Raw genomic sequence first — 12,916 nt, forward strand, 5'->3', positions numbered from 1 at the left:
CACCCAAACCGTACACTCCGCTCCTCGCAAGACCTCCTACTCTCTAGCTCCCTTATCTCCTCCTCCCATGCTCATCTCCAAGACTTCTCCAGGGCGTCACCCATCCTCTGGAACTCCCTACCCCAATCTATCAGACTATCACCTACTCTACTTACCTTTAGGTGATCATTGGAAACCTATCTCTTCAGGGAAGCCTATCCCACCCTCTGCTAATACTGCAATCCTCTACTCTTCCAACCCCTCCATCCCCACAGTTTTTACCTATTGTACCACTCACCCCTCCCTCCTAGATTGTAAGCTCCAAGGAGCAGGGCCCTCAATTCCCTCTTGCATTGAACTGTATTGTTATTGTATTGTCTCCCACTATAATGTACAGCACTGAGCAAACCGTTAGCGCTATTTAAATCCTGTATAATAATAATATTAACTTTCATGAGTATTTTTAGCTCCCAAGTGCATTATTTTACATTTTTCAACATTAAACCTCATTTGCCATGTATTTGCCCTCTCCTTTATTTTACTTAGGTTTTCTTGTAACGATTCTATATCCTGCTGTGAAGTTATTGCCCTAATTAGCTTTGTATCATCAGAAAAAACTGAGATTGAGCTATTTATACCAACCTCTATATGATTTATGAATAAATTAAATAGAATCGGTCAGGACAGAGCCCTGGGGTACCCCACTTACCACTCCAGATCAGTCTGAATACTTGCTATTTATCACCACCCTTTGGACGCTCCCCTTTAACCAGTTTTCCATCCATGAACAAACCCTATAGTCCATGCCTACAGTCCTCAGTTTGTAAATTAGGCATTGATAGGGAACTGTATCGAATGTTTTAGCAAAATCCAGGTACACCACATCCACAGGCCTTCCTTTATCTAGATGGCAGCTTACATCCTCATAGAATGTTAACAGATTGGTTTGGCAAGTATGACATTTTGTAAAGGCATGTTGATTACTACTAAAGATATTTTTTTCATCAGCAAAATCTTGGATAAAGTCCCTTATCATCCCCTCTAATAGTTTACATACTATCATAGTTAGACTGACTGGCCTATAGTTTCCAGGAATATATTTCTGCCCTTTTAAAAGAAATTGGTACCACATTGACCTTTCACCAATCAGCTGGTACCATTTCTGTCAGTATGCAATCCTTAAAAATTATGAATAGTGGTCGGGCTATAACCAGACTGAGTTCTTTGAGGACTCTCGTGTGTAAGCCATCTTGTCCTGGAGATTTATTTGTGTTAAGCTTTTTAATTCTTTTTCAGACACCTGCTTCTGTAAGCCTCTGTGATGTGCTACTAATGATACAGTCATGGCTACTAAACCTCTTCTTTTCCTTAGTAAAAGCTGAGGGGAAGAATTTAATGCAGTTTCATTCTCCTTGTCATTTGTAACCAACTTTCCCATTGGAATACACTCTGGAATATACCTCTATATAAAATGTTCCTAAAGTACTCCCATTTTTCCTCAGTGTTCAATACAGTAACAATACGGTTTCTAGGATTTGGCCCCATTTAATATCTTGTAGTACTGAGTGCAGTTTAGAAAAATTGTCTCTTTTGAAATTCAGTGTTCTTGTACTACCCATGTGTCGCCTCTTCCTATGATTTATGCTGAATGTAATTATCCTGTGATCACTGGTTCCCAAGTCATCCTGTATTTCCACATCTGTGATCAGATCTGAGCTATTCATAATTATAGGTTTAACAATGCATTCTTTCTAGTCAGGGCATCGATCAATTGACACATGAAGTTGTCCTGTAAGACATTTAAAAAATGATGAGCCTTAAGTGAGTGGGCTATTCTTTCTACCCAATCAATATCTGGATAGTTGAATTCCCCCATTATGATGACATTGCCCTGGCTAGCCACCATGTCTAACTGTGATAGGAGATCCAACTCCCCCTCATCCTTCAAATTAAGGGGTCTGTAACACATCTCCACCATTAATTTCCCACTTGTTTCTTCTCTTTGAAGTTCCACCCACAGGGACTCCAACTCCTCTCTTGCCCAATTCATATTGTCGGCCCTTACATTCACTAGCAAATTATTCTTTATGTACATGCATACCCCTCTTTGGATAGTTGCTAGCCAGTCAAGTGAGCTGTCAAACCAACTTTCTGATATTCCCACAAAGTCAAAATGCTCCTTGTACATCAGCAAGTTCTTCCATTTTGTTATCTAGCCTCCCAGCATATGTGTACATGCCTCTCAGTTTTGTATGGGTGCATATTATTTCCTCCTTAGCTGTTCTGTGGCTGTATTTTTGTTTTTGTTTAGCCAGCCCACTATCCCAGGATTTAGATATTTTGGTTATAGCACCCTATAACCTTAACTTATTGCTGGCTATTGCTTCCTCCGATCCCCCCCCCCCACTACCTGGTTTAAAAGCCCCTTTAGCTTTTTGGCCATCCTCTCCCCCAACAGACCTACACCCTCCCCAATAAGGTGCAGTCCATCCCTACTATAGAGCTGGTAAACTATCTGAGAAGTCAGCCCAGTTCTCCAGGAACCCAAAACCCTCTTTCCTGCACCAATTCCTCTGACATTTGTTAAGTTCTCTTAGCTCCTGCTGCCTCTCTGGTGTTGCTTGAGGTACAGGCAGTATCTCTGAGAATACCACCTTGGAGGTCCTTCTTTTCAATATAGCCCCTAGGTCCCTGAAATAATTTAAGGACAATCCACCTTCCTCTAACTTTGTCATTGGTCCCAATGTGCACCATGACAGCTTGGTCCTCCACAGCCCCACCTAACAATCTGTTAATCTGATTCACGATATGCCTAACCTGATCGCCCAGTAAACTTACTGTTTGGTGATTGTGGTCTTTGTGATAGATTACCCTGTCTGCCCTCCTAATAATTGAGTCCTCTTCCACCAGTATCTGCCTAACCTTGCCTGTATCCTTGCCCCCCTCCTTACTGGAGCAGTCATTCCCCTGGCAGCTAGGGGAGGGAAGACAATTCCAGCCGTGCCACCCCTGAGCTTATTTCCCCAACATCATGCAACTTGGCATATTTGTTTGGATGTTCCAACTCAGGACTGGCCTCCCTAAGGTTCTTCCCTCTACCCCTCTTTCTAACCATCACCCAGCTACCTACCTCTGGCTCCTGCACCACCATATCCCCTCTCCCCTCTATACTGGCCCCGCCAGCACCTGTTGGATAATGTGCAAGCTCCTTTCCAGGTTATTGATGCTTTGCAGTGTTGCCACCTGATTCTCTAGATCTAGAAGCTGAGCTTCCAGAGAAAAAGTAGCTCACACCTCGCACAGCAGTATATGCCCTTGAATGGTTCTTCAAGGAACGTATGCATGGAGCAAGGTGTGCACTGGGTTGCATCACCAATCCTGTTGAACATTTTACCATCTAACCTAATGGTGAGTTTCCAGGAAAGTTTTTTTTTTTACCCTTCTTTCCCTTAATACATATACTGTAAGTTTCTTAGTCCTTACTTTATTATTTATTACAGGTACTCATATAAAGCTGTCACTTTACACAGCTCTTTACATATATGTATGGTACATTCACATCAGTCCCTAACCCTCAAGAAGCTTACAATCTAAGGTCCCTAACTCACATTGATACATACACATACTAGGGTCAATTTAGACAGGATCCAATTAACCTACCAGCATGTCTTTGGAGTATGAGAGGAAACCGGAGAACCCGGAGGAAACCCAGGCACACACAGGGAGACCTTCTTGCTTAATCCTAATCTGAGCAGTATCTGTTATTTTTTTAATTATTTTCTATTTGGGATACTCAGTACTACAAATTACTGCAATTCACTCAAAGTCAACCAGTCTATAGCAATGGCAAAGAGAAGAGGGGACAGAGTACACCCCTGTAAAATATTTCTAACAAGCAATAGGATCTGTGTACACATTAAAATGCAATTCACACTTCAAGGACCAATTACAGCTCAGTCCTTTAAATGTTTACTGTCCCAAAAATATTACATCAGACTGGGCCCTTAAGCCCTTTACTGACCAGAAGTAAGTGATGTCTAGATATACAAACCAAATTTAGCCCTGTGAGCATGCATTGGTTAACTGGTTAATAGCTTCATGACAAAAGGGCATATAAGGCTTAATTTAATAAAATGTTTTAATATATTGTCTGCTCAGTTCTCATTATAGGCTGACAAAAGGGCAAAAATGTGAAAAACAGTATCTTTAAAAGTTTGCATAAAACGTGTTTAACTTTTGTTATTTGTTTATTAGTGCCAATGACAGCCATGTGATTACCAAGTAACAGCTGATGGAGAAATCACATAATAGTAAACCATACAAATTGGTTCCAGATTACTAATCTGCAGGGGCTCTCAGTGACAGCACAGGCATGGTTTAGGTAGGGCACAGTAGTGCACACTGCTCTTTCCAAGATAGAACATAGGTTATTGATCCCTCTGCACAGGATATCATGCAAAGGTAATGTTAATCTACATCTCGCAAGCAAAAAAGAGTTAAACTAGCTTCCCATTTCTTCCTTTATTTGGAGTCTATAGATGTTTATTTTTACTTTTTTTCATCCGTGTAGGTTACAATTTGCTAAACTCCTTTTGTTGTCACACAAACAGGCCAATGTATGACAAGCAAAAGTGGCTAAATAAAAACTACACTTGAACAATAATCAAAACAATTCTGGATCCCACCTGTTGCCTTAGATCCATCTCACTTCTTGTTTTCAGAGCTCACAGAGAATCAGTGAAGATGACAGGGATGGTGGACAAATTACAGACCTTCAAATTGAGAAGTCATTGCCGACTTGTGCCCAGCTGCTCAAATGAATTTTTCAGCTGGTGAAGACCTTTCTAGAAACACTGCTTTCCGTTAATAAACTTTTGTAAACAACTGCATAGCTTCTCACCTGGCCACTAGACAAATAAACTGCACTGAAAATGAAAGTTTTGCAGGCCTAATGTCTGTTAGCAGCCCCAGAATCCACAGTTGTTTCAGCAATGACAATTTGAATGGTAATCGCTATGGCAATTGGCAGAAGCTGCAAAATATTACTGAGTTATAATATCTAAAAGTAGAAACAGTAATCGGAGGTGAAAAGATTGTCTGTCTCTCTTTTATTACCGACCTAAGAATTATGTCATGGATGATATCAGAAATTATATAACTCAGTAACATTTATATTAAAGATTTAACCTTTAAGGCAGAATCACATCACAAAAATATATTTTACTTGCATAAAGTTTATATTATTGCAGAATCTCTTTGGAAAGGAAGTTCTACATGCATTTAACATGGATTCACACTATTCCTCTTGACTTGTATGGAAAAATAAAAGCAATGCAAAAATAAAAATGGAATTTAAAAAAAGGACAGGATGATTTTTCTCCAATGTATGGTATTCATCGTTAGAATTACTTAAGTATAGGAGAGCAATATTTTAATCCAGATAATTAATTTGACTGGCTTTGATGGTCATGAATAGAGATGAGTTCATTTTTGCTTAGCTTAAATATTAGTGAAACTTAGGACATTTTGATGAAATTTTACCATTCAAGCAAAATGCATTGTGGTCAATAGGGAAAGAAAAAATAAAGTGTTCTGGTGGGTTTTTTTTTTTTTGCTTTTTTTATTGCTTCTAAATTATGAAAGCCTGTTTAAAGTTTCCTGGACTTGTTCAGCCTACCTACCAGCTGAAAATATGTTAGATTTCCCTTTTTTGCTATCTTTTTTGTTTTCTTAATAAAAGTCAAAAACCAATACAAATACTTTCATCCTATGTGGCAAAATTGGCAGCAGTTGTATATGGGGTTGTGCTTTGCATTCCCCTGGATGAAAGCTGAAGGAACTGTGAGAGGTCAAACTTTGTGGATGCCATTCTTCCTTTTTCAGATTCTTTACAAAAATGCTCCAAGATCAAATTACTGAAAAGCAACAAAAATAGCTCCTTGGCTTTACAACAAGGTAATATAAGAAATTTGTTGATCAGCTTCCCTGCTACTCATTAAAGCTTTCAACAATATCCTTGAAGGCCATAGATTTAAGATGGGAAAACTTATCAGATTGTATTTCTCTGATCCATAAACCGCAAGCTGATGCTATGACATGGTCGAACTATGCCAGGTTGCCACTTTAACCTAGACATTACATTCCTGGCTAAAATACTGGAATTATTGCTTAATGCTGTTATTGTCATCCCAATAGGAAAAGATCAGGTCGCCTTTATCCCCTCCCACCAGGTCAGAGGCAAAATCCAGAGAATCCAGAGGCTAGGCTGCCATGTCTGTACCTAGTGTCTTCTTTATATACCTACCCACAAGCCTACTTTTAACTATTCAGGTTTTAGGTCAGCTACCTTCCCAATCCATCACAGTACCAGACAAGGCTGCCCATTTCCCCCACTTCTGTATGCACTTCTTATCAAACCTTTGGCTATTTTAGTTAGAAACAACCCTAACATTACAGGTATCTCAGAAGCCTAACTTATTTGCAGATGACATTTTATTGCATTTCTTCCCCTATATGGAGATTTTTCTTACTAATTCTTATGCTAACCTTTATGCAGCTAATTACTTATTCACTTTCCCTAACTTCTGTATGAACTTCGATCCCTGCTAGCCACTAGGGATGAATTTCCAATCTTATAGTTGGGCATAGATGAAGCAAAATTACCCTTCTCCTAATAGTTCTTCTAGTTGCTGTGCCCTCTTATGTTCTTAGATCTGTACAATGCCAAATAGCTGGCTATATATGGAACAACTGAAAAACATGACTTAGTTGCACAATCCTGATGTGGAGCAAATTTCCAGGTGGTTTCAGTCACCCGAATATTGATAGGTATTACCAAGCTGCTAAATTAGTCTAGTTCCCTAACCTTCATGCTACAATAGAAACCTCAATATGGGTTGCCCTCAATATGTGTTACCCTGCAGGCAATGAAATGTATCCTGGACCAAGAATTTCAAACCTTATATTGAAACCTACTATGCAGATTTGGAATTCCCATAAATATTCTGGAGGTTTACAGTCACCTAGTAAACCCCCTATGTCTTTTATCTTGAATGCAAATTTCCCTCCTGCTTTTCAATCTCCACTTAGTTTTCAGGCCACGTTTTAAGCTTATAAGGGCTAATAGTATCAAACCTTTTCTGTCTCTGCAAATGGTTGGTCATTTACCATCCATGGAACTATTTAGACATATTCATGTAAAGCATTTCATATTGCACAATGTCAAGCTTTTGGATAACCCTCTGCTCTTAATACCTTTTGAAAAGCAGAGACACAATGACCCACACTATCCTGGCTTGACATTGGTTGTATACAGTATGCATTGTTGCTGATCCCCACTATATCACAGGTCACAGCATATACATTTCACTGGACAACATACTTAGTTGCAGAATTACAGTAGATGGAGATTGGCCTTAAATCTGAGCCAAATGTAAATTTAAAATCCAAGTCATGTAACATAATGGCTGTACCATTGGTATTTGGTGCCTAGGGATGTGCTGAGCTGCCTTGGGTTCAGTTCAAGCAGTGTTTGATGAACTTCAGAGAAGCCTAATCCCTATGGATATCAATGAAAGCTGAAATCGGTCATATCAAAAGTGTTAATTTTCTGCACTAATAACCAAAGTATTGTGAAACACTAGCATTGGGGTGGGCACTGCACTTTACATGCCCTGGCGCTGACATTCACAAAATAAAAGTGGCTTTAAATTGCTGAAACATGACATGGTGGGACACAGGTTTCCTTCCTTGTTGTGTATTGTATTTATACACAGAACAGAATGGCATAGTGTATTGTGTTGCAATGGCTATTTTAGTGATTTTTTTTAGAGCATAAATATATGGAATGATGGATTTTGGTTTCCATGTATTGTTTTTAGAAGCTAGGCTTCCCCTAGTCATATGCTAATGAACTCATTTGGTTCATGGAGCTTATGCAACAGGAAGTGATGTTGGCAGGAAATATGAGCAGGGAACAAAGGACTTGAACACAGTCATGTGCTGAACACAAAGGAAGTGTGAGTAGTTTTGGAGGACACAAAAATGTAAGGAGCTGTTTTGGAAATTATCCCGCATAAAAGGAAGAAGACTCCATCACCAGGAAAAACCAAGTTAACCAAATTTAGTGTTATTACATACCTTGTCCATGATCAATTGCTAGGAAGGATAGATAGCTTGTTCATATGGCGTATGAATATCTGGAATACTTTGTATGTCTTTAATTGTTTTTCGCTACATATGTATGCACAGCATTATTGTTTAGTAAGGCACATTATAACACTACAGAGGTTTTTATGCTTCCTTGCTTTTACCACAAAGATCTTTAAAATACACAAGTGAAACATCCATCCTCCATTCCTACCCATCCCCATATGACATTTCATATATTCATTATGGTTTTACATATACATATACATTTACATATACATTGTCATTGAAATATTGTTTATATTACATTTATTGAAAAAGACTAGTGGTCCCTGAAACACTGACACATTCATAATTGACCATCATATGAGCTTATTTTACAATATAAATACCCTGTATATATTTAAGGTCATATGAGCAGGGGTGGAGGCTATTCTATTCTATCATATTCTATTTAGATGCGATGCATGCTATACAGTAATGACATAATATATAATGGAACAGCATGGTTAGAATTTTGTGCTTTTGTTTTAATTGAGACTTAAGTAAGACCTAAGTTAATTCAGACCCAAGTTTAGGTAAAAAGTATTTAAAAAAAAAAAACTCTTAATGTCCCCCTCCCCATGTTATAATACCAATAAAAAGTTTGAACAAGAAAAAAAAAAAAACTGAAGGGATGACACTAACATTTATTAAAAAGTGTCCCATGTGCTGGCGACTGCTGCCATAGTTCAAATCTGAAGTCTAGTGCCCCCTTCAATACCACAACGCTGTAATCTTGTGGTTTTGGTAGGTTTAACACCAGCACTGGACCTGGTGACTATGCCTGCCCTTTTTGCCCCCCCCCCCCTTCTCCATTCAAAGAATCTTTACTGTAGCTTCCATGAATAAAAAGCGATCTCCATTCATAGATCACTTTTCAATCATGGAAGCTATAGTACAGCTTTTATAAATGGAAGAGGTGGTGGAAAGGGTGGGCATAGTTGGCAATTTTGCTGAGTGCTTGTCACTGGACCAGTTCTCCCTTGCACTGGAAAATTACTGCTGCAGGGTATGGGTGGGGGCAGATAACTTTACATTTCCACCATGACAGCTGGCACCAGCACAATACATTTAAGTAACACCCCTTGTGCTGAAAAAATAAATAAAATGGCTTTAAGAAGGATAAATTTATATCAATTTTATTTGATATTTGTAAGTAATATGGGGAAAATGATGTACCTAAAAATTCCAAGAGATTATTGTTATTGGCATATTTTAAAGTCAAACTCTTGGGCACCGCTTCCCCCCACCTTCTGGCTCCACCCCTCTTGGAAACCCCTCAGCACTCTTATAAAAAAAAATCTATATTCATATATTTTTTCCAAAGGTCTTTGGTCCAGCCCAATGACATCCCAGGTGTCCAGGGGTAGGTTGATTTTAAATGCTATTAGTTCTACTGTTAGTACAGAGCATCAATGCTCTCTCTCCCACCCTGAGCTTATAGGAGAATGCTGCTGGATGCCATTCGTAGAAGTTTAGCGATGATGCGTATCTAGATCAGTCAGTCTGCAATGGTCAGCACCATATATTAGGTAAGTATAACAGCCTGAACTACTTTTGATTTCTACAATCTGGAATCCTTCTGTTTACTTTTACCCAAGCTGAAATTAGGCTGTAAGCAATACAGCTTTATCATCTTGCCCATAATCCATGACTGCACAATGAAGGGGCACCAACAGACTGGTGAGGACACTTCTCTCCTCCTGTCAGCATGTTTTTTTGTACATGTGTATGCAGCATAATTGTCAAGCTGCTGATTTTCCTCTCCCAGTCTTAGTACTACTGTGAAGTGAATTACAGAAGGCTGAATCCAAGATTCAAGCACATACACTAACAGCATTTCAAATACATTTCAGGCTTTTACATTTATCATTAAATTACTCTAAAGGGTGTTTTTTATCTGCCATGGGTTCAGCTTTAATTCAACTTGTCTTTTTGGATTGCTCAGGCCACATACACTGCCCAATTATCCAAATATGTTAAACAATAAAAAGTATTGGCTAATGAACACCTATGAATAAAGAAAATATGCTGGGTAGAGCAACTATGTCCACCCAGAAGAGAATGAGGTAAACATATACTGCATTACTTATTTGTTTGCTTAACACTGTTTCGAATTTTATGGATGATAACGTTACAATAATGTATCAGTCATGCTGGTAAACTTGAAAATTATCTGGTGTTTATTTTTTAAACACAAAAAAATATATATTTTTGCCTGCCTTGTAAAGTAAACATTTGGTGCTGAAAAATTCTTTAATGCCAGATAAAAGTGTTAACAGTAAAAAATATATAAAATTCAATAGCGCAAATGGAGAATGAATGATGATGTCCCAAAAAACAAGCCATAGTCTCTGTTTGATAGGTCCAGATATATAAAATCCACTTCTATAATGGCTCCAGTTCTTCTAACAGGGTATTGGATTTCTCTGTGCACTAAAACAATAAACAAACAGAAGACACCACCTTCTAAGTGTACCAATTTTATTAAAAACAAGTAAATAAAGGGTTAAAATACACTCACAAGAATGAGAAGAAATGGGCATGTCATCAGTCCTTATTTGCTGGCAAGCCTTGGAAGGCAGAGAGTGGATAGATGAGTAAGAAGTCTCTTAAAAACTGCTCTTCAAGACAGGTGGAATAAAGCTGGAATCTGGAAGAATGCAGCTGTTGGTCCATGTGACAGGTTAAAAACTGCTCTGCAAGAAAGGTGGAATGCCACACCTTTCTTGCATAGCCACACTTTCCCTATTTCCCCTCTCAAAAGAGCAATTTCAGGCTTTGAAACATGTTACTACCCATTGTGCATTGATGATACCACATCCCAACATCACTTCTGGTTTGGGTCCTAGCACTGGCTTGCATTCTAACGTGGCTGTGGTCTTATGCTGGGGGATGGTACTACCTGTGATACAGACCTACAGATGCATTCTTCGGGATTTCAGCTTCATTCCACCACTCTTGAAGCGTGTTTTATAGGAGACTTCTTACTCATATATCCACCCTCTGTCTACCGAGGCTTGCCATTGAATTAGAACTGATGACATGCCCATTTCTTCTCATCCTCGTGAGTGTATTTTAACCACACTGTTTGTTTTTTGTAACAGTGTTGACACCACTGCTGGGTGTTAAAATTTGAAAGCTACGCTATTTTTAACTTTATATATTTATTTGTCACACAAACTATATACCATACGAATCTGCTGTCATTGAAAAAATTCATAAAAGCTGGAGGATAGTCAAGGATAACATTTCACAGGTAAGCAACAGTATAATTTCTAGTTTAATGCAGTCCACGTGCTGCCTTATTAAATCTGTACAGTTTGTTCTAGTACCTAAAGCACACACAGTGCTAGAAGATTTATTTATAGCAGAGGGTAAAACGCCACAAGGCAAAATAAAGGCAAAATAAAACAGTATAATTAGGAAAAAAAAAAAAAAAACTGATATGAACAAAATAATGTTGGCATGGTCAGCCAACCATTACATCGACATGATCGAAAGTTCCTTAGCTTAGACTGAAATCGTTTATTGTTGAACTATTGTACATAATTGTTTCTACAGCATTTTTGTTCAATTCATTTATTAATATAAACACTAACAAACTTTGTAAGGAAAAATAATGTGAGCTGTAGTGTTACACTGAGAAATAAAGAGCAATGAATTGCTAGCAAAAAATTTCCATCATGGCTGGTACACTTTTCTTTCAGTAGTGCACCAAAATAATTGTTAAAGGATGTCAAAATCAGAGGGTCCTTTAAAATACAGATCCAAAGCCATAAACTTCTGGGTATGGAGAAGCATATTACCTCCTCCCCTGTGACAGTGCTCTGGTCTTGCAGCCAATGGCTAGCTCTGAGCACTGGAGGAGTGACATCATAGCTCATCGGGGTCACCAACACTGCTCTTTAATTCTTTCTGTGGAAAAGGCAGGAACAGCAGGAGATCTCTAGTAAAGTGAGTATATGGGGGGATTGGCAGGATTTCTGTAGACACGATCACCTTGTTCTACATGAGCACAGTGATAATGTCCCTTTAATTTATTTAAATGGTTAGTGGACTCAGTGCTTTATATATTAGTTAGGAAAGGAGTATGCGATAAGAAATGTGGTAATGGATAGGTCCTAAAACCATGTTTGGGGAAATATATGTAAATCAGCATTGTGAAATATGAATATGACAAGGTAGAAAAGGTCCTATTGACACAGACTTGTTTTACATACCATTTAAATTCATGAATTTAAAGGAGGTCATCATCCAGCTTCCTCAATCAAAAGGCCTCATTCACGCAAGGTGTATCAATATGAATACTCTTGTCAGAGCTGAGGGCATGAAAGCCACTCAAATGCAGATCCACCTGTTTGCTCATAGCAAACTCCTCTTCAATCTTCAACATCAGCCTTACTGCTCACTTCAGTTCAAGAAAAACAGTACTGAATGAAAAGCAAAGGAAGAAGGGGCACTGGCCTAGTGTAATACCATAAAAACTCTTTATTAGATAAAACTAAATGCCAATATACTCACAAGCGTACACAATCATGTACACGTAACAGATCCAGTCTCAGCTTATGTATTTCATGGGCAGAGCCCTCTTCTTCAGAGTTGAGAAGAGGTGCTGCCCTTTAAACAAGTAAGCCGTGCCCTGATGGATGGACATGTTTCCTGCATTAGGATTGGCTCTGTTACATGCACTTGATGTACAGCTGACACATCAGGGATCCTCTATGGACCACTTTGTGGAGCGCTC

Source organism: Staurois parvus, unplaced genomic scaffold, assembly GCF_062004578.1.
Source record: "Staurois parvus isolate SC_StPar_1 unplaced genomic scaffold, SC_StPar_1.0 ptg000087l, whole genome shotgun sequence".
Classification (NCBI taxonomy): Eukaryota; Metazoa; Chordata; class Amphibia; order Anura; family Ranidae; genus Staurois; species Staurois parvus.